A 20,636-nucleotide genomic window follows, 5' to 3' on the forward strand; every position below is an offset into this window, starting at 1 on the left:
GTTGAGTAAATAAACAGCAATAAATAAAATAGTAAATAGGCATCAGGGATTCAGTAATGAACAAAATAGGCAAAAGCGCTACCCTCATGGAGTTTACGCTCTCATGGAAGAAAGGTAAAAATAAACAAACAAATAAGTAGCACATATGGGTTGTTAGTGAATAAATACTAATAAGAAAAAGATAAAGCAAGAGAGGGGAGATGTGACCCTGGCTGGTGTGACTCAGTGGATTGAGTGACGGCCTGGTTCGATTCCCAGTAAGGGCGCATGCCTGGGTTGCAGGCCAGGTCCCCGTTTGGGGGCGCGAGAGAGGCAACCACATCACATGATGTTCCTCTCCCTCTCTCTCGCCCTTCCCCTCTCTCTAAAATAAATAAAATCTTCTTTAAAAATCAGGGGTGGGGGGTGGGGAGGATGTGAAATGTTGGATGGAGGTGAGATTTCAGATAGCAGAGCCAGGGAAAGTCTGACTGAGAAGGGGACTTTTGAGAAGAAAACACCTAAAGGAAGCACGGCACAAATCTGGGAGAAGAGCGTTCAGGCAGGGGCAACAGCAAGTGCAAAGGCCCTGAGACGGCAGCCGGAGCTGTTCTGAGGAACAGCAGGGAGGCCTGGATGACTTGAGTGGAGAAATGGAAGGGAAGAGATGAAGAAATAATGTCAGTCACATCATAAAACACATACAAAGGACTTTAATTTTTACTCTGAGAGAGGAAGACACTGAAGAGCCTTATGGAGAGAAGCCGCATGACATGAGTTTGACAGGCTCACTGCGGAGGGGCAAGGGCAGAGGCAGGAGACCAGTGAGGGGGCCTTCTCAACATTCAGGAGAGAGGAGAGGATGGTATCATGATTACTGCTTTGTTCAGGGTCTGTTTGTCATAATGTTCTTCTGTAAAGACAGCTATCACAACAGTGTGTATAAAACACGTCATTGTGACACCTAGTACTCTTTCAACAACACATTTAAGCCCTGAGTCCCAGTCAATAACTGACCAAACTTCACCAAAACTAAGACGTGAATTCTACTATTATTCCTGTCTTTCATCACTTCATTACCGTATTTATATAATTAAACTGACTAGGAAAACAGAAAATAGATATTGTGCACTTTCAACACACTACCTTGTGATTATTACTTCACTTGAATTCTTAAACTATGGTTGCCACACAAAATTCAAGGATACTCGGTTAAAATTTAATTCTGATAAATAATAAGTTTTAGTATATTATAAATGCTGCATGGGAAAATACAGAAGTATTCATTGTTTATCTGAAATTCAAATTTAACTGGGAATTCTATATTTTAATTTGCTGAATCTAGTAACTTTATCCTAAACTGATGGGATTTTAAATATTTTCTCTGTTCTACATTATACCTACCTTTTTGCTGAGGGTGGTGGAGGGGAAGGTGTAATTAGCTTCGACCGAGAGTGAGAGGCTATTTTTTTCTTTTTGAATAATTTTTTCTCTTTTGTTTTTAGCTTTCCTCTTTGTTGTTTGAACTTAAGCATGATTTCTGTAGAGAAAAAATTTTTTAACATTTTCTTCTTGAAGAATACTATAACATATAGAAAATGTTCGAATCTTGAGTGTATTGTTCAATGAATTATCACAAAGTAAACTAGGACACACCCTGTAACCACCACCTTGATTGGGAAATAGGCCACCACAAGCACCCCAGAAGTCCCCTGATGTAGAGAAAAATTTAAACCCAGATTTAAACAATCTCTAGAGAGACTTTGGCTTTGGCATTACATGACTAATTTTATTTCACTTGTCTCGCTTTTCTTCATTAGGTGACTTTCCCTTTCAATATAACTGAGAAAATAGCTGTAGTTGTTTAATGAATGGTATGCTACTCAAAGGATTTAACGTTCTTTGCCAGTAACATTCATTGAGCATTCACTGTGATAGATGGAGCTGGTAACAGAAAGAAAATTAACCTTTTACTGAATGCCCAGTTACTTTTAGGCACCACATACATTTTCTCAGTGAATCCTCTCTATCCTACAAGACATTATCCCTAAGGAAGAGGATTTTTATTCCCATTTTTATGTAAGAATGCGGCAAGGCTTGGGGTTGAATGATTTGCCCGATGTAATGCAATAATGTATTGTCCTAAGTCCAGACCCCTCAGTCTCCAAGCACCATGTTCTTTCCAATGTTGTGGCACAATAGTTCAGCAGGCGATACACAACGAAATAACAATTACCCCACATCCCAAACCCGGAGGTTTCAAAACATTTATTTCAAAGCACTGTTTAAAACTATCTAGTAGACTTAGATTTCATTCTGGATTCCTTTCTTATGAAAATTAAGGTGGAGCTCCCATGAGGTGAAGTTCCAGAGGCCCTCTCTGGGTTTAGTTAGATGTAGCCCTTGGGGAACAAAGATGTCTTTATTCAAGTAGCAGAACTAAAAATGATCTCAAGGGCTGGTCCTCCTTCCCTTCATACTCACATTTGAATAGGAACAACAGGCCTTTAAAATACACATTCATTTCACTTTGGTTCACCTGGGAACCTTCCAGCACTCGTATGCAGCTCTAAGCTAGCTCGGCTCTCAGGTTCCATTGACAGAAGAACCTGCCCCCGGCCTGCTGGGGGTTGTAAAAACTGAGAAGTGGCCTAATTCCAAGAGCTTTGGACCTGGCAGAGGGCACCCCTAATGGCAATATGTGACAGTGCAAATATCAACAGCCTTCTAGGAGTGAAGATTCTTAACAGCATCTTATTGAATGAATTGGCAGATCTCAAATTAACAGAGCATTCTCCTTCGTCCTTAGAGGCTTGAAAGACACACCAAAAGAGTTTATTTTGTGCTAGGCAGTCAGACAGACAGGAGCAGAGCAAGGACCATGGGCCAGGTACAGTCACCTGGGTGGAATGCAACGGAGAAAAACTGGGAAAACAAAGGACCACGGTCTCAGGGTGACCTTTCCTCCCCAAGCATATTGCTGGTCATGTGGTTTAAAGCCCCTGACCTTTCCTCCACCTGCACAGCACTAGTCCTGAGGTTTTAGAGCCCCCTTCAGAGGAGGAGCACAGGGCAGGAGAATAGCCTCACACGAATCCCCGTACAAGCCCTTGCAAAACCACCCTGTAAGCATCAAGCCCTAGAGATAACATCGAAGCATCAGTTGTGTTTCAGCTCCAGGCCCAGAAAAGCAGCAAAACCAGGCAGAGTAACACCTGCCACACTGACCTCAGGACCAGCTGCAATGACTTAAAGTCCCCCAACCCTGGGGTGGGTCAGTCTGTGGAGACCATGACCCTGAAAGGACACACCTGGAAGGCTGATGAGTATTCTATTGAGATCCTCCCCTGGGGCCTCCCCTAAAGTCCCTGCTCTTAAAAGCCCTTACCAAGGGCTCAGTGTGGCCCTCTCTGTGGAGCATGCCAGTACCTTTCCCCACCGCCTTACCCTGGCACATTTTTCCTGGTCTCTCTCTCTCTCCTAAGCTCCAAGGGCCCTTCTTTTGCCTCAGTAACTTGTTTTCTGAGCCCATTTCTTCTACGGCTCACTTCTTCTACCTTTGTGACTTTCTGAACAAACATTTTCTTAGGGTTTACCTTGGGTCTGAATTCTTTCCTAGCCAGAACTCAAGTACTGAGGTTGCTGAACCAACGCCTGGACCAATTCCACTCATCTAATACCTGGTGCCGTTTCACCGTCAATAATTTCAATTTTATTATATGACTTTTTCTTTCTGCTGAAATAATGAAGGTTGGCCAAACAGGGACTATTAAATACAAAGGATGTCTAAAGGATTAAGTTTAAAACAAAAACAAAAAAACTTAACACAAAATGAAAATACTCTGAATGCAGATATTTGGGAAGGCATTGGAAGAAGCAGCAATCTTGTGGCTGCCTGAAAATAAGGTTAAACAAACCTCATTGAACTCATGCCCACAAATGAAGAAATGTAACTGGAAACCTCTATCCAAGGCCCAGAATTCACTTGAGATCCCTTGAATCCAAGACTCCCATGGTAACCTCCCCTTCCTTGCCTCCCATCTGCCCCTTTGCAGCCTCCCCCTTCTGTTCCCTCTCTACCCTTGATGTCTAACACAGAGAACTGGCTTCCTGCCTCCCACTTCCTTTTCCCCCTCTATTCACCAATGTCTAAGTTATGAAAGTAGGCTTTACAAAGGGGATGCACATTCTGCTTAAACTTGGTGGATGGACTCCATATCTTTATCTCCACTCCAATGGTGTCCTGGAGTTGGCAAGTGCTACATTTCCAGGAAGTCTGCAAGTCAGTTTTAACACATCCACACTTACAATTAAATTCTGTAAAATTACAATTAGATCATTTATTTTAAAAAGGTAATCAGTATGCAAAATGCATCACTATCTAATGATTTCCTATTATCTATGCTCTTGAGGTTGTTTACCTTATTGTACCTATATAGTGAAAAATGCTACAGAATGCTGTATTACTGCTCAGTTTCTCCCCAACTCCACATTCAGTGACTTCACATTGGAAACTTGAAGTTGGCCATGATAGGAGTATTTATACCACTAGTACTATAAAATACTACAAATTAGAGCTTGATTTGTTATTTTGTTGATTAAGAAAGTGAGGAAGAAAATGTTAATAAAGCAGATTAAACTTAAAAGTGTGTCTTGTCTGTGGTCATTACATTGTGAATAGCACAAAAAAATTGAGGGATATTATTCTAGTATTTGAAAACGATTATCTGATTTATCAGAGAAGTGGCTTACATAACTAAAGTGAAGTCCTAATCTTTGTGTTTTGCTGTTGTGTTACTCCATAGAGTAAACAAAAGTATCAACCAACATTCACATCATCTATTACAACACCAACGATAAAGAGATTCTAAAAGCTTCCAAAAAGAAACAGAAGTCTAGATATAGAGGACTGAGAACAGAATGTCATCACACTTCAACAGCCACACTGGAATTCTAAAGGAAAATGTTTTCCGTCCTAGAAGCTATACCTGGCCAAACTTTCAGTCAAGTGTGAGAACAGAATAATGATAAATTGTGGGAATTTCCAGGGTCATGGTGACCACAAGTCTTGGGAAGACAACTTTGAAGCACGTGTAGGGCAGGGATCAGAAAACCTTTTCTGTAAAGGGCCAGATTACAAATATTTTAGGCTGTACAAGCCATCCGGTCTCTGTTAAAAATCACTCAATTCTGCCATCGTGGCACCAAAACAGCCACAGACAATTCTTAAGCAAACGAAGGTGGCTGTGTTCCAATAACACTGAAGTCTGAATTTCATATCATTTTCAAGTGTCACAAAACCTTATTCTTTTGACTTTTACCCCAACTAGTACAAATTGTGAAACCATTCTTCGTTCATGAGACCTGTAAAAACAGTTTGCCAACCCCTGGCTTAGCGTGCACACAGCCAGTGAAGTGAGCAGGCGTATAACAGAGCTTCAGTAACAATGTCTCTAAGGAAAAAAAAAGGAAACAGATAAATTACCTAGAGTAGCTGTCCATTCTAGAAGAACTGACTGTACTTTTGTAAAGTTGGGGCCAAATTACTGCTAAGTGCTTAAAAAAATAAGCATATATAAATGGTTAGGAAAGAAGTTGCATAAGAAAAAAATGCAGTCACGCAATACTATATGTTCCGCTGTTACACAATATTTAATAGTGTGAGTAATGAATGTTTATTCAAAAATGATGACATAGGTATTTAGGGTAGAAAGAAAAAGTAGTAGTCAGTAGTTGTCTAAATTTATGTGTCTAATACTGAGAAAAAAAGAGAGAGAGAGAGAGAGAGAGAGGGAGAGAAACAGTATTATAAGCATGTTATTTAGAAGCATGGAGGTAAATGCCAGGGAGAATTACAAGAGTAAATAATGTTGCCTTTGGCAAGTGGGAGTCAGGATTATAGGGAGAGACTTCAGAGCACTGCCATTTTTTGTTTGTTTCTCACTACAATAAGCTTTGTTTTAGCAGTTGACAGTTAACTTTTGGTATACATTATTAGCTTGAAAAACAGAACACAGTACCACCATTCTGGAACTGGGCCATCTCTTTCTAGCTCTTTCCTGGTGGTTGTTCCAGTGCCCATGCACTCAAATTCCTCAAAAGTCCTACAAAAGCTGATGTATGTCATTCTGGAGATTACTTCTCAATGAAAAACAATCTAGGAACTAAATCATCTTTTCTCCTCTTCTCTGGCTCTGTGCATGTGGTTGTGGGAGAAAGAGAGAGAGTGTATATCTTCAGCTCTGGGTCATTGTCACTCTAATAGATTTGTAAATAAATACAGTAATTAGCACATACAGAGAATTTAGAGACTAAGTCAAATCTGTCAGTATCAAAAGGTGCAGTCTGAGATATTCTCAAATTAATGTTACATTGAAATATAACCACAGGTCTATCAAAAATGAAAGATAATAATTCCTACCTGAAACAGGACTAAGGACTCAGCAAGCTAAGTTTTGTTTGTATTACCATTGCTTTATTAAAAGTATTAGATCCTCCGTAGAGGACAATTGTTGAACTGAAAGAGTATACAGCTGTCTTCCTCGAGGTTAAAATACATAACTAGTTCCCTTTCCAAAAGAGTAAGGAGACTACCTGGCCCGCCCTGGCCCCAGGGCTCAGTTGGGTGGAGCGCTCTCCCACACACCAGAAGTCTGTGGGCTTGATCCTGGCCAGGGCACTGCCTGGGCTGCAGATTTTAGCCCAGGTCGGGATGCAACCGCTCAACGTTTTTCTCTCATTCTCTTCTCTATCTCATTCCTTTCCTCTCTCTCTGATGTCAATAAATATAACCCCGGGTGAGGGTTAAAAAAAAAAAAAAGTATTAGAAACATGGTGAAGGTGGAACCCGGCATGACAGTCTTAACCCCTCAGACCCACACCCGGCTCCATCTCCCCCGGAGTCCAGCCGGTTCCCACCTCCGTAAACCTTAACAACACAAGCAGCAACAGGCCCAGCCATGGAAGACGCGAGCCCGGGTAACACAGGAAGACATCCCTGCACTTACTGGTCTAAGAGCCTGGGGATTAGATGAAGTCCAGGGAGTGGCCTCGTCCTCGCCATGAAGAAAAATTCAAACTTAAAACCTTATGGTGGAGGAACCAATCGTAGCCAAGGTCTCTCCAAGAATAGCGTTCCCACTGCCGTGCAAACACGGCCTGGCTTGTGATTGGCTGAGAGAGCAGCACGCTCCGGCCAATCAGAGCTGAGGCGCCTCTGGTATGAATGAGGAGAAGGCGGGAGCGAGGGGAGAAGCAAGAGAGGAAAGAAGGTGTGTCGCTCCTCCTATGGGGTTTGTGGAAGCCGTTGTGTAAATTGCAATCTTCTCTGCTGAGCCCTAACTGAGAAATTGAAAGTAGCGATGAGGGTGAAACCAATGAAAAAAAGTAAGAGGACAGCAACCAATCTTTCTGTGGCGTTTTGAATCTTTGCCCAACAGGAAAATGTGTTTCATGACGAAAGGCGTTACCTAGTCACCGTTGGGCGGGTGCCGGTTTAGCGGTGGAGCCAACGAATACAAGACGTGAGTGACAGCTGTCCAATAGGGACCCTCAGTGCTAGTTTGGTTTGCGGCTTAAGCGCTGCTTGCCCTGGGTGTCTTCTGCTCTCTCAAATTAACATATTAGAACCTATTTAATCTATACAATGGGGCACTCCCCCCCCCCAAAAAAAGCAAAATTATCTTCTGGAGGGCAGGCCCCTTGTCGTAGTACAGGCTTTTCACTCAAGGTGAGTGTTCTAGGAACCCATCTGTATCAATGTACCAGCTGGAGTTTTTACGAGAGGCTACATTCAGCTGCAGTGAATTTTTTTTTTTTTGAAGAGTCTTTCACTGTGTTTGCCCATTTCATGATGGGTGAATTGTGAGTGAACCTGCCCACACCGTGCTGAGTGTTCAGCAGTTTTTGACTAATAACAGCATGACCCCCACACCCCACCCTCTATTCATTTGATCTCACCCCAAGTGACCATTTTTGGTTTCCCCGGATGAAAAAAGTCCTCAGAGCGAAATGTGGAAGAGGTGAAACAAACAGCAGAAGCACTAAAAGGCATCAAAATTGACGAGTTCAAAAACCATTTTAAGCAGTGGAAAAAAAGTTTCGATAGGTGTATTACTTCAAATGGAGAGCACTTTGAAGGTAACTGAAGTTTAAGCATGTAAGGATAGATACACAGTTTTTTATAAATGTCCCCCAGTGAGGAAGGAAAGGAGGAAGGGAGAGAAGAATAAATAAGGGGAACAACAAATAAATGTTTCTGTCTTTCTCTCTCTCTCAGTCTTCTTTCTTCAAGTTAGGGATCAGCAAACGAAACCGAGAGAAGGAAGGCTCCTACAGCTGGGGCATCTGCAGGAACTTCAGTCCAGCTCCAGACACACCCTGAACACCTGCATCTAACCCGAACTGAATTGTGGGAAATTGGATTTCTGAACCATAAGACTGTAAGAAAGTCTTTTCAAAGGCAGGTGGAGGGGACAATCTTCACCATAAGTTCAAAATCCTTTTCAGGCCCCTGAACATATGCATTATGCTTTGCTCGTATCACTGAGAAATCACAGAATTTTTGAGCTGCGAGGGGATAAAACCCACACTTCTCACTGACGAGTGGTCAGGAAAGAAATTGGAATTAGGCTACAGCGATGTATTTCCTTTATGACTATTTTTTCACAGCACACCTTAACATAAATAGCATATTTTCCCATACCTCAAAGGTTCCCATTGCCACAGACAATTCACTTCAGAGTTACATACTTTCTCAAAAAGATAACATTCTGGGTTATTGAGGAGAGATGTGCCCTGTGGCAGGTTTTTAGGAAGACTTCCTGCTTTACTGTTTAAGAGACCCATGGTTCAGGAGAACTCTGAGCTAAGCTTAAACTCTTTCAGTCCTATGTTCCATACATTTACGCAGTCAGAAACTTTGCACATGAGCAGGAATCTAAGTTCAATTCAGAAGTGCAATTTCAAGGACCATTCACAAGTCAGAGCAGCAGCACTGCTGGGATAGCCAGGACGATGCTACTTTGAATGATACTTGCTTGCTGCCTTTTATCGCCCCCACCGAAGGTCAGTGCTGGGGAAAGCGGAGCCTGCGTATGAGTCCGACAAGTCCTTGGCCTCTTTGTACCTTAGTTTCCTCATTTGAGAAAAATGAATGGCTCTTAAGCCATACTTTTCAGAGTCCAAACTGGGCTTACACCCAGCTCACCAATCACTGGATCATGTGTTTACACATAGCTTTTTACATGTATTTATCTTCTATTACACTTATAACGTGTGTAAAAACTACGTTCTGTGCTAGGCTTGAAATGTTCCAGAGCTCAGGTCCATGATCAAATTGCCACCAAGATTTCTTCAAAAGAAGACACAAGCAAAAGAAGACCAAAAATAAAAATAAAAATAAAAGAAATTATTGGCTAACAGAAATAAAGATGATTTTTCAGAGGGAAGGTGGTGGAGTAATAATGTAGCGAGTGGGGACAAGGCAATGCGAGACGGCAATATTTACACTGTATGTTGAAAAAGGGAGGGACGAAGAATGAAGTGAGAAGGTGGAAATTTACAGTATTAGGTTTCTACAGCAGTTATATGTTATATACTTAGTGTGAGAAGAAGGATAAACAAAACAAAAATTGAAGAAGAGGGAGAGGGGTTAGGAAACAGATTAAAGAAAGAGCTTTTTCCCCAGGACAACCTTTGGGCGCTGTCTTCTCTTTCTGGATCTGCCCCTGGTCAAAGTTCCATGGGTTTCATATCTTCCTTTCTGGCTGGCTGTGAGGAGATCTAGCTGGATTCTGGGGCTGCTATTCTCTCACCCATGGGTCTGCTGCAGCTGTCCACTGTGAGCCGCACTGAGCTGGGTCCCCCCTAACTGGTCCTGCGGCACCCTCCAGTGCTCCTTGCCCTTGTCTAGCAACGCTACTCTGCCAGCAAACCAGTGTGCGCCCCATAATCCCTGCCCAGCCTCAGGTCCTGTCTCCGCTCCTCCTCCAAAAAAGTATCTGTTCGGCTTCCAAACTGCAGTACCGGACTGTATCCCTGCCTCGCAGAGCCTTGGTATACATGCGTGGGTGCAGAGATGCTTGCTCAGGGTCATGGAAGTGCCATCCAGCCACTTCATCGGAACCTTACTGAGTGAACACCCTGTAGTTCACAGACCCCCATCCTCCACGGCACCAGGTCCTCTGCCCTGGGAATGCTGTGCACACATGGTTGCGTATACTGCTTGAACAGCTCTGGCCACAGCTGGTTGTGTCCAAAAAAGGCAGTGTTTTGAATGCATCCTTTTAAATCAATTTAATTTTATTGCCCTGCTGTTTTATGGCCAGTAAGCATTCCAACTGACAGACAGAAGTAATTACTCAGAACAACAATACCAATACTGTGATGTAGACTTGCCCAGCCAACAAAAAAGGATTAGGAATATTCAGTTATCTGGAGCTTGAGCTTGAGTTTCTGATTTTTCCCCTCATCAATTTTTCCCTTATGGACAAATTCCTAGAAAATAGTTTCTTATTTGATTAATTGCATCACTTTTGTATCTATGGTATATGAGTGATATGCAATAAATTTTATGTCTTTAAATGACTGACCTCATCTAGGGCTCTTCAAGTTCTTCATCTCTGGTGGTTTGTGGCTCACCTACCAGTAAACAGCACAACTGTACTCAGCCTGTGTTTTGGTAGCAGCTTCACAGGAAGGAGCTGTGTGACCTTCAGAAGTCACTTCCCTCTCAAGTGCTTGGTTTCTTCATCCACCATATGTCAGGTCAGTTGATTTTTAAGGCGCTCACCTCCCCCGACATAAAGCAGCTGGTAGTAAGCTGCCTGACGTCACACAGCTGAAAAATGACCAAACCAAGGCTGGGGCTTGAGCAGTCGGAGCCTCCGGTCAGCCTTCAGTTGCTGCGCTCTCTGGCCTCCCAGCAAAGTGCCCATAAGTGGTGGGCACTGAGCTGGGCTCTTGGACTCAGCAGGGAAAGGTCATTTGCCAAGAAGGGCAATAGCTTTGGCTGGGTGGACAAGAAAAGCTCCCCAGAGGAGGGTCAGGAGAGGGAACGGGGCAGGGAGGGTGGGGAATTCTTTGGGAGGCGGTTAGGGAGACACCACCTGGCTTAGGAGACCCGTAAGCTCACTCTGCTGTGACTGACCCCTCTGAGCCCTGACTCTGCTCAGTGACATGGGCGTCACACAGATCTACATCCGCTTATCTAAAACCCTGGGAGCCAGCTGGGTTTTGGAATTCAGAATTTTCCATATTTTAGAACAAAACCTCAATGCATGAATTGTACGTGATACAGCACCTCCAGGGGACCTGGAACAGCCATCCGGAATCAGGCATGTACATTTCTGCAGCAAAACGTATGAGGTGCACCCTCACCGGAGTAAATAAAGGTCAGATTTTGCCATCCTGTACATTTCGTTTTCAGGCATTTTAGGATTCTGGAATTAGGATAAGGGAGCGTGGAATTGTTCTCTGTAAGGCCTGTGGGTCACTGCACACTGAGAACTTTCTTGTCCCAAGGCTTCCTTGCCCTCCTTCCCCTGTATGCTGGGGACCAGGATCGAGCAAGGGCTGGTTCGAACAGAAGTGGCAAAGGAGTTTTCAAATCATAAAACCAGCAGCTTTGGGGGACCCAGGGTGAGGGAGGCTGGGCCTTCCTGGGAGGCCTGGGCCTGTCACCAGCTGTGCAGCACGCAGCTTGCAGGAACGTCTCCAGGCCCGTGGTCTGGCAGGGTGTGTGTGTGTGGGGCTGCACTGGACCCTCCCCGCAGGTTCCCAGTGGCTGGCTGTTGTCCTGCTGGGGTGTGGTGGTGCTAGTTGGAGGGGATACACCCCCTAGTCATTTCCCCCCCAAACCTTCAAAGGCTGCCCAGGGGCTCCAGAAGAGGATGTGGGAGTAAATCGTACAACTTTCATTCCTATTGATTTGTATTTTATCTTTTGGATTTTTAATTTGTTTTCTTTGCCAATAAGGAGCGCGGTCATATACCTTAACAATGTAAAGTTACAAGAATCTTGAAACGATTACTGCTCTCACACACTCTTCTTTGCCCTAGCTCTCTAGTATCTCCCTGCTGGCTAGCCAACAGTTGGAAGTTTTTTAAATTAAAAAGAAAAAACAACCTAATGTAAACTTTCTACTAGCTTGTAAGGGTAGAGAACCCTCTACACCAAGACAGGGCACACATTTGCACATGAGTTTAAGAGCTCAGGGGAGAAGCCAGGCCCCACCATGAAGGTAGGCTTGTTACAGAGTAGGTGTCCGCAAAGCCCTGGCTGGTTTAGCTCAGTGGATTGAGCGTCGGCCTGCGAGCTAAGTGTCGCTGGTTCGATCTTCCAGCCAGGGTACATCAGAGAAGGAAAACTCTGACTCCAAAAAACCTCCGCTGCCTTGCGGCATACCTCTTCAGGGGAAAGGCTAAGGGAGTAAACCCCGACAGAAAATCCGGAGCCGGAGTCCCTAAGGCGGTTTGACGTTGTAGTCAACACCGGCAACTCCTGCGGCGCACCTGAACCCAAGCTGTATCGACTCCGTCTTTCCCTTGGACCCTTCAGCTGCGAAGAGAGGGGGGGGTCTGCTGCATGGGCAACAGCAGACCCTCCATATCACCCTGCCCAGGCTCTGTAGCTTCAGCATCATCGCAAGATGTCGATTCAACACGGGAGGAGACAGATACCATGTCACTCCCGAGTAGGACTGCACAGCCATTCTCGGCGGTGCAGATAGACTCTTAAGAAGCTACACCATCGTCTCTCGAGACGGACGGCTGCCGACGACGACGAGGTGTCCGCAAAAACCTCATAGCCTGTGGGTTGGGGGATGGGGAGAAGGGAACAGCTTTTAAATTCTTTTTATTTTATTTATTTTATTTTTTAACGAGGTTATTTTATTTATTTTTATTTTATTTATCTGTTTTTAGAGAGAGGGGAAAGGAGAAAGAGAGGGAGAGAAACATCAATGTGCGGTTGCCTCTCACATGCTCCCAACTGGGGATCTGGCATGCAACCTAGTCGTGTACCCTGACTGGGAATCGAACCAGGGATAGTTGGGTTCGCAGGCGGAACCTCAATCCTCTGAGCCACAGCAGCAAGGGCTAGGAACAGCTTTTAAAATTAATTTGCCTAACTATAGCTGGTAACTAGTGTCTTAGTTATGCAAATAGTTTCATTCTAAGGCCCCAAGGAGATGGGAGGGGTTTTGACTATGGAATGGCAAGGAAATAGCACACAGAGCCTCCACAAGATTCTGTGAATGGTCAGAACTGGTTACCACACCCACTACGTCACAGGCCACGGTCAAGGACTTAAAAAATAAGGAGGCAGGCATATTAGAAGAGGAGATCCATGCAGCTTTGAAAGGGCAGAGAGAGAACCATGCGTGATCCAGGGCAACACAGCACATGTTTTCCTGGACTGTTATGCGGAGGCTGATGGCATCATACCCCAGATCCTGAAGGAGACAGCTGACACATAAGGGACGGGGAACTTCTGGGCATGTTTTCCGCTTTTAGCCTTTTGGGGAGCAAGGAAAGTGCAGGGCCCCATGGGAGAACAGGGCTCTGAGTTGAAGGGCTCACGGCCTTCCTCAGGTTGAAATATCGTAAATAAAGACCTGTTTTCCTCAACACTAAATGCTGGGTTTTACACCAAGGCTGTGAGAAATGCTCACACTGAAAACACTGGGACCCCGGACTTATGCAGTAAACAAAGCATTTGTTTATTCACGGATTTGCAGTTCCGGGCTCAGCCTAACACAGGGCACACACAGAAGCTCAGAGCAGGCTGCTTTTATCCTAAGGTGAGTAACCCCCTCTTTCCTCCTTCTCCCCTTCCTCTCCGTTTTTCCCTACTGGATACTCCAGAGTTACAATCTAACGCAATTGACTAAATCAATTTAGGGTAGTAACTAACTCACAAATAAGTTTTCTTAACCTACTTATCACATTTTCCCAGGTGATAAATATTATGCCCTTTACACTCTGGGTTAACTCTGACTGTCTATGTCTCCAGCCCCTCTTATTTCTAAATTACAGTTGTTCAAGATTACATTTCTCTTTTGCTGCTAATCATTACCTACAGGTTTGAGAGTCACTTTTATCTATCCCTTATAGTGCCATGTGAAAGAACTCCCTTTCGCTCTGTAACAGGCTCAGGGATCCAAATATTCCGACAGTTTCAAAGACCTGTTGATGGGGGCCCACAAAGGGATGACCCTCCATAGAAAGGAGATCAAGTATGTTGTACATAACTGGCACTTGGTGAGCCAGGGGACAGAGCACCAGGATAAATTGTTATTTGACATAATAACCCACAGCCCCGGAGGATGATGTGTCTTCCAGTTCTCGAGGACTGACTGTACTGGGGGACACGGGGGTGGGGGTGGGGGGGTCCCTGTTCACTCTTGTTTGACCACACTGCTGCTTGAGGAAGTGCTGGCTACCCCAGGAGTCCTGCTTCAGCCTTGCTTTTCTTGCTTATGGCCCGTGCTATTTGTGTGTATATGTATTTATTTACATTTTAATTCCTTCCCTCATGGCTAGAGGCGGTTACCAATGTACACATTTCAGTAGGAAAAAACAATTTATTGGTAATCGGGTTCACTTGGTAGGAGTATCGGGTTTCACTTTCCTCTGCACCTGAGTCCAAGACTGCAGAGGTGAAGGCTTTCTCCTTCTCCCTGGGGAGAGAAGGCCAAAGCTTTTACTTTAGAAAGGAACAATGAAACTCTTCGTTATTTCCCCCTTTTAGACAGAAATTCTAAATAGCTCCCAGTCATTTACATGTTGTCTGAAAGCTACTCCCCATCAGAGAAATTCTTGTCACGCAGCTTCTGTGCCTCATTTTTCTTGAAAGGGCAACGTGCACCCATCAGCCTGCTCCAGAAACCGCCCTCCTAGAAAACAGAGAGGGAAATGTGAATCCTGCCTGTCCCCCGCTTTGTCCCACCACAGTGATTGATCCTCCTCTAATTTACCTCCATCTCGCTTGCCACCAATCAGTCCTTATTCAGCAGTCGTGAGAAAAAGCCCCTTGGAGGAAAATGCATTCAACAATTAGTTATTTATCCCTGGCCTTATTAGGACTAAATGGGCACCTGGGTCCATACTCAGAGGCAAAATCACTGTAGACCTGGGACCTTGGAAATGATTCCTTGCACACTGGGCTTCCAGGGGTTCTCTGTGTCTGTTTAAAATGTCCCTGCCATGTCTCTGGGGTGACCACTGTGTGTGGTCTGGCATGGAGTACAGGCGGGATTTTCAGCCCCACTCACCTTCTTGACCCTTGGCCAAACGCCCTGAGGTGCATTGGGGTGGGGGTGGGGAGGATGCACAGTCACACTGGGCAGAAGCAGTTTACTCTCCAGAAGCATTTCACATCCGTCCCATTTAGACTTAGTCCCACATGCACCCTTTGCTGGGGGTGGAGCTGAGGGTAAGAAGGTGCTTTTAACTTTCTTTTTTTTTTTTTTTTAATTTTATTTTTTGGTTATTCAATTACAGTTGTCCCATTTTCCCCCCATTGCTCCCCCCTCCCAGCCCATCCCTTCTCCCACAATCATATCCCTCCCCGTTGTCCATGTCCGTGAGTCATTCATACACGTTCCTTCACTAGACCCTTCCCTTACTTATCCCCCTTCTCTCCCTCCCCCCTCCCCCCTACTGACTACTATTCTGCTCTTTGTTCTATTTAGTTCGTTTGTTTGTGTTGCTCTTTAGTTTCCTGTATTGGGTGATATCATATGGTATTTTGCTTTCTTTGCCTGGCTTATTTCACTAAGCATAATTCTCTCTAGATCCATCCATGGAACTAGATGGCAGGGGTTCCTTCTTTCTTTCTGCTACATAGTATTCCATTGTGTAGATGTACCAGTTTTTTGACCCACTCATCTACAGATGGGCACTTAGGCTGTTTCCAGCACTTAGCTATTGTAAACAGGGCTGCTATGAACATAGGGGTGCATAGGTTTTTTTGAATTAGGGTTTTAGGATTTTTCAGGTATAATCCTAGCAGTGGAATCACTGGTTCAAAAGGCAGTTCCACTTTTAGTTTTTTGAGGTAATTCCATACTGTTCCATAGTGGCTGCACCAGTCTGCATTCCCACCAACAGTGCAGTAGGGTTCCCGTTTCTCCACATCCTCACCAGCACTTGTTTGTTGACTTGTTGACGATGGCCGTTCTGACTGGTGTAAGGTGGTATCTCATTGTGGTTTTTACTTGCATCTCTCTGATGGCCAATGATGTTGAGCATTTTTTCATGTGTCTATGGACCTTCTGTATGTCCTCTTCGGAGAAGTGTTTGTTCATGTCCTTTGCCCATTTTTTAATTGGGTTGTTTGTTTTCTTGATGTTGAGTCATATCAGCTCTTTATATATTTTGGAGTTCAGTCCCCTGTCTGTGATGTCATTGGCAAATATGTTTTCCCATATGGTTGGTTTCCTTTTCATCTTGCTGATGTTTTCTTTTGATGAGCAGAAATTTTTAGTTTGATGTAGTCCCATTTGTTTATTTTTTCCTTTATTTCTCTTGCTTTAGGAGATGTATCCATGAAGATATTGTTACGTGTGATATCCGAAATTTTCCTGCCTATGTTTTCCTCTAGGACTTTTATGGTATCACGGCTTACATTTAAGTCTTTAATCCATCTTGAGTTTATTCTCGTGTGTGGTGTAAGTTGGTGGTCTAGTTTCATTTTTTTGCACGTCCCTGTCCAGTTCTCCCAGCACCATTTGTTAAAGAGGCTCTTCTCATTCCATTTTATGTTCCTTCCTCCTTTATCAAAGATTAGTTGACCATAGAGGCCTGGGTTTATTTCTGGGCTTTCAGTTCTGTTCCATTGATCTATATGTCTGTTCTTATGCCAGTACCAGACTGTTTTGATCACAGTGGCTTTGTAGTGTTGTCTGATGTCTGGTGTCATGATTCCTCCTGCTGTGTTCTTCTGTTTCAAGATTGCTTTTGCTATTCGGGGTCTTTTTTGGTTCCATATGAATTTTTGGAGGATTTGTTCTAGGTCAGTGAAATATGTCATTGGTATTTTAATAGGGATTGCATTGAATTTGTAAATTGCTTTGGGTAGTATGGCCATTTTGATGATGTTGATTCTTCCCATCCAAGAACATGGTATTTGCCTCCATTTATTTGTATCTTCCTTAATTTCTTTCTTCAGTGTTGCATAATTTTCAGTGTACAGGTCTTTTATCTCTTTGGTTAAGTTTATTCCTAGGTACTTTATTTTTCTTGTTGCTATAGTAAATGGTATTTTCTTTTTTGCCTCTGTCTCTGATATTTTATTGTTGGTGTACAGAAATGCCTTAGATTTCTGTATATTTATTTTGTACCCTGCTATTTTGCCAAATTCACTTATTATATCAAGCAGTCTTTTAGTGGAGTTTATAGGGTTTTCTAGGTATACTATCATGTCGTCTGCAAATAGTGATAGTTTTACTTCTTCTTTCCCAATTTGGATGCCTTTTATTTCTTTGTCTCGTCTGATTGCTGTGGCTAGGACTTCCAACACTGTGTTGAATAGAAGTGGGGAGAGTGGACAGCCTTGTCTAGTTCCTGATTTCAGGGGGAATGCTTTCAGATTTTGTCCATTGAGTATGATGTTGGCTTCAGGCTTCTCATATATAGCCTTAATTATGTTAAGGTATGCTACCTCTATTCCCATTTTGCTGAGTGTTTTCAACATAAATGGGTGTTGTACTTTATCAAATGCTTTTGCTGCATCTATAGATATGATCATGTGATTTTGGTCTTTCATTTTGTTTAGGTGATGTATTATATTTATTGATTTGCGAATATTAAACCATCCTTGCATCCCTGGGATGAATCCCACTTGACCATGGTGTATGATCTTTTTGATGTATTGTTGGATCCTGTTTGCCAAAATTTTATTGAGGATTTTAGCATCTATGTTCATCAGTGATATTGGCCTGTAGTTTTCTTTCTTTGCTGTGTCTTGACCTGGTTTTGGGATTAGGGTAATACTGGCTTGCTTTTAACTTTCTAGCTGCTTTATCCTGTAAGTTAAACCACACCAACTAAATGCCTGAGTCCAAGTAGTAAAGTTAGCTAAGTTAGCTAGCTTGCTGACTTTCGTACTGCAGGCTGTCACTGCTGAGTGAGTTGTGAATCAGTTTAAAAGTGACAACAAACACTAGAATATAAAATATTCTTTTTGACTAAAACAGAATAGAAAAAAATCAGTGCATAGTGATTCTGTCTTAGAAACAACGTATGTCTGTGCGGTACGTGTGTACTGAATTTTGACATAAAGTGTAGCTCACAGCCCAAGCACGGGGTAATCAATGGAGAGGCCCCAGCTGGAAAGGCACCATCTTCTTTCTGACACTCACTAGCAGTGTGACCTCTTCTCTGCTTCCTTATTATTAAAGGAAAAGACAAACTACTGCGTAAGGTCTCTCCCAGTTAAAACTATGAGTTCTGGATAAAGGGAATAGAGAGAGTAGGGACCTGAAAACCAGGAGGACGGGAAGGGAAATTTTTCTGCCGCCTTACAGGAAGGACTCATATAGTCTACCTTTCGTCAGCCTTGAAAGAGACCAGCGCCTTTACCCTAAGGCCACGTGGCTTTCCCTGCCCCTTCCCCAGAGCTTCCACCACCAGCAGGAACAAGTATAACCAAGACCTCCCCCTTTGTTCCCTGTTTCCTTAAAGGACCAGTGGCAGCAGATGCATCTGTGCCAGTCACACACTCTATCAGCTTTGGCTACGGAGCTCATTTTGCAAAGTCCAGGCAAAGCATCAGAATTAATAAGTGTTCTTTCCAAACTTAGTGGTATTCTCACTGTAAATTAAAATGGAAACAGAGTTCTAAGTTCTCTAGATTTACTTTTAACTTTTCTAAGCATTTTTTTTTATGATGAATTTACTCCCAAGTTTTGGGTTTGTTTTTTTAGTTTTTTCTGATATTTCTTTTTCTTTTCTGTGCAACCTCCTCTTCTGGTTCAGGACCAATCTGCTCTTTTTCAGGGAGGAGCATCTCAGTGCGGCAGGCCTGAGAGCCCTTGTGGGGGTTAATCCACCATGAGCGCCGTAAGCTCTGCGCTGCATCTTGGGAGCTTTGCTCACCTGGATGTACTCAATGCCCAGAGAGTCTGCACCCCAACCCTTAAGTTCAGCACTGCTCTCTGCAGTTTTAAGCATGTGCAGCAAAAACGCAGCACTCTTTTGGGGGCACCAACCTGCACCCAGCCCCAGTCTTTGGCCTGGGCATTCCTACCAACTCCACCATTGTAAGGACAGAATGGCACACATTGCTTCTGCAAAGTGACATCCTTTAGCTGCTTGGTGGCTTTTCAGATATGCATACCCTTTTGGCCTGGCAGTTGTTTCCCAAGTGTTCTCAAAGTGAACATGAATATTTAAAACTCTTGATTTGCACGATTTTGTGGGGTTTTCTGGGTCAAATGAGCAGTGAACCATTTTCAGAGGTCACCTCAGGCCACTTCCAGGAAGAAGCTCCTCTAGTTGTAAAATCCTACTTTAAAAACTGTCAGACTAATATTTACCTTGGTTTTTCTTCTTTATTTTCCTTTGATGTTCTTGTACCACAAATCTGTTTTAGGAAGAAAACAACATCACAATTATTCATCACAATGACCACTATCTAAATCTTTATTTGTTCCCTTCTAAGTAAGGTGATAACTTTCTTGAGGACAGGAATTTGTTGAATATCCTTTGACTCTTCTTCTGTAGTCCCTAACTTGGGATCTTGCAGGGAGCTGGCAATGTGTTTCATTGGCTGCTTTGGATAACATTCAGCAGTTAATTCGTAATAAGAGCTCTTAGAAGTAGAAAAAGGAAATAAAAGTATCTACCAGAAACATACACAGCAGCTTTGTTTTAAGGCCAAGAACAAGAGTAGGATGCCTGTTATTACTGTTACTATTCATCATTGTTGAGAAGATCCCAATCAATTTAATAAGAAAAGTGAAGTATCGGAAAGTAGAGACCAAACATATTTGCATAGGAGATGATGCCAAACATAAAAAGTCCAAGAGCATCGACTAAAATTTAATTGTCAAGTAATATGACAATCAGTAAGATGGCTAAATCCAAAATCAAAAGATCAACATGCAAACCTCCAGAGTTTTCCTACATACCACAAAAGATTAATTAAAAAATGAAAGAAAGATCCCACTTGCAATATTAGTAAAAATGCATCAAGTATCTAGAAACAGACTTAACAAAAAATGTGTAAGACCTATGTGATCAAAATATTAAAAGTCTTCTGAAGGACATTAGGAAGAATACACATGTGAAGATACTGTGTTCATAGAATGTTGTATATATGTCAGTTCTCTTCAAATGAATCTACCAATGTAATGCAATCTATTCAAATTCCAAGGGAGTTTTTAAACAAAACCAGGCCAGCTGGTATTTGGTAGAGAAAATATGCAGGAATAGCTACAAAATGTATGAAAAAGAAGATAAAAAAGCAGCAGCTTACCCTACCAGACATCAAAATATAAAGAAATTGGAATTACATAGTGATACTGCTACTGGTACAGAAAAAGATAATTCAAACAACAGACTAGAGTCCAAAGAGAGCCTTTTAGACCAGGAAAGAAAGAATGAGTCATTCAATAAAAGATTTTAAAACAATGTTCATGTAGGGGGAAAACA

At 43.0% G+C, this 20,636-nt stretch overlaps 1 long non-coding RNA gene across 1 annotated transcript; it reads left to right on the plus strand.

The window, feature by feature from the left end:
• The first annotated feature begins 7,245 nt into the window (after positions 1-7,245).
• Positions 7,246-9,355, plus strand: LOC149990016 (uncharacterized). The gene is made up of 3 exons (XR_016509000.1): positions 7,246-7,365; positions 8,258-8,420; positions 9,281-9,355. It is a non-coding gene; the product is annotated as an uncharacterized LOC149990016 (long non-coding RNA).
• The last annotated feature ends 11,281 nt before the right edge of the window (positions 9,356-20,636 follow it).

Source organism: Furipterus horrens, unplaced genomic scaffold, assembly GCF_987537825.1.
Source record: "Furipterus horrens unplaced genomic scaffold, mFurHor1.1.pri manual_scaffold_41, whole genome shotgun sequence".
NCBI lineage: Eukaryota > Metazoa > Chordata > Mammalia > Chiroptera > Furipteridae > Furipterus > Furipterus horrens.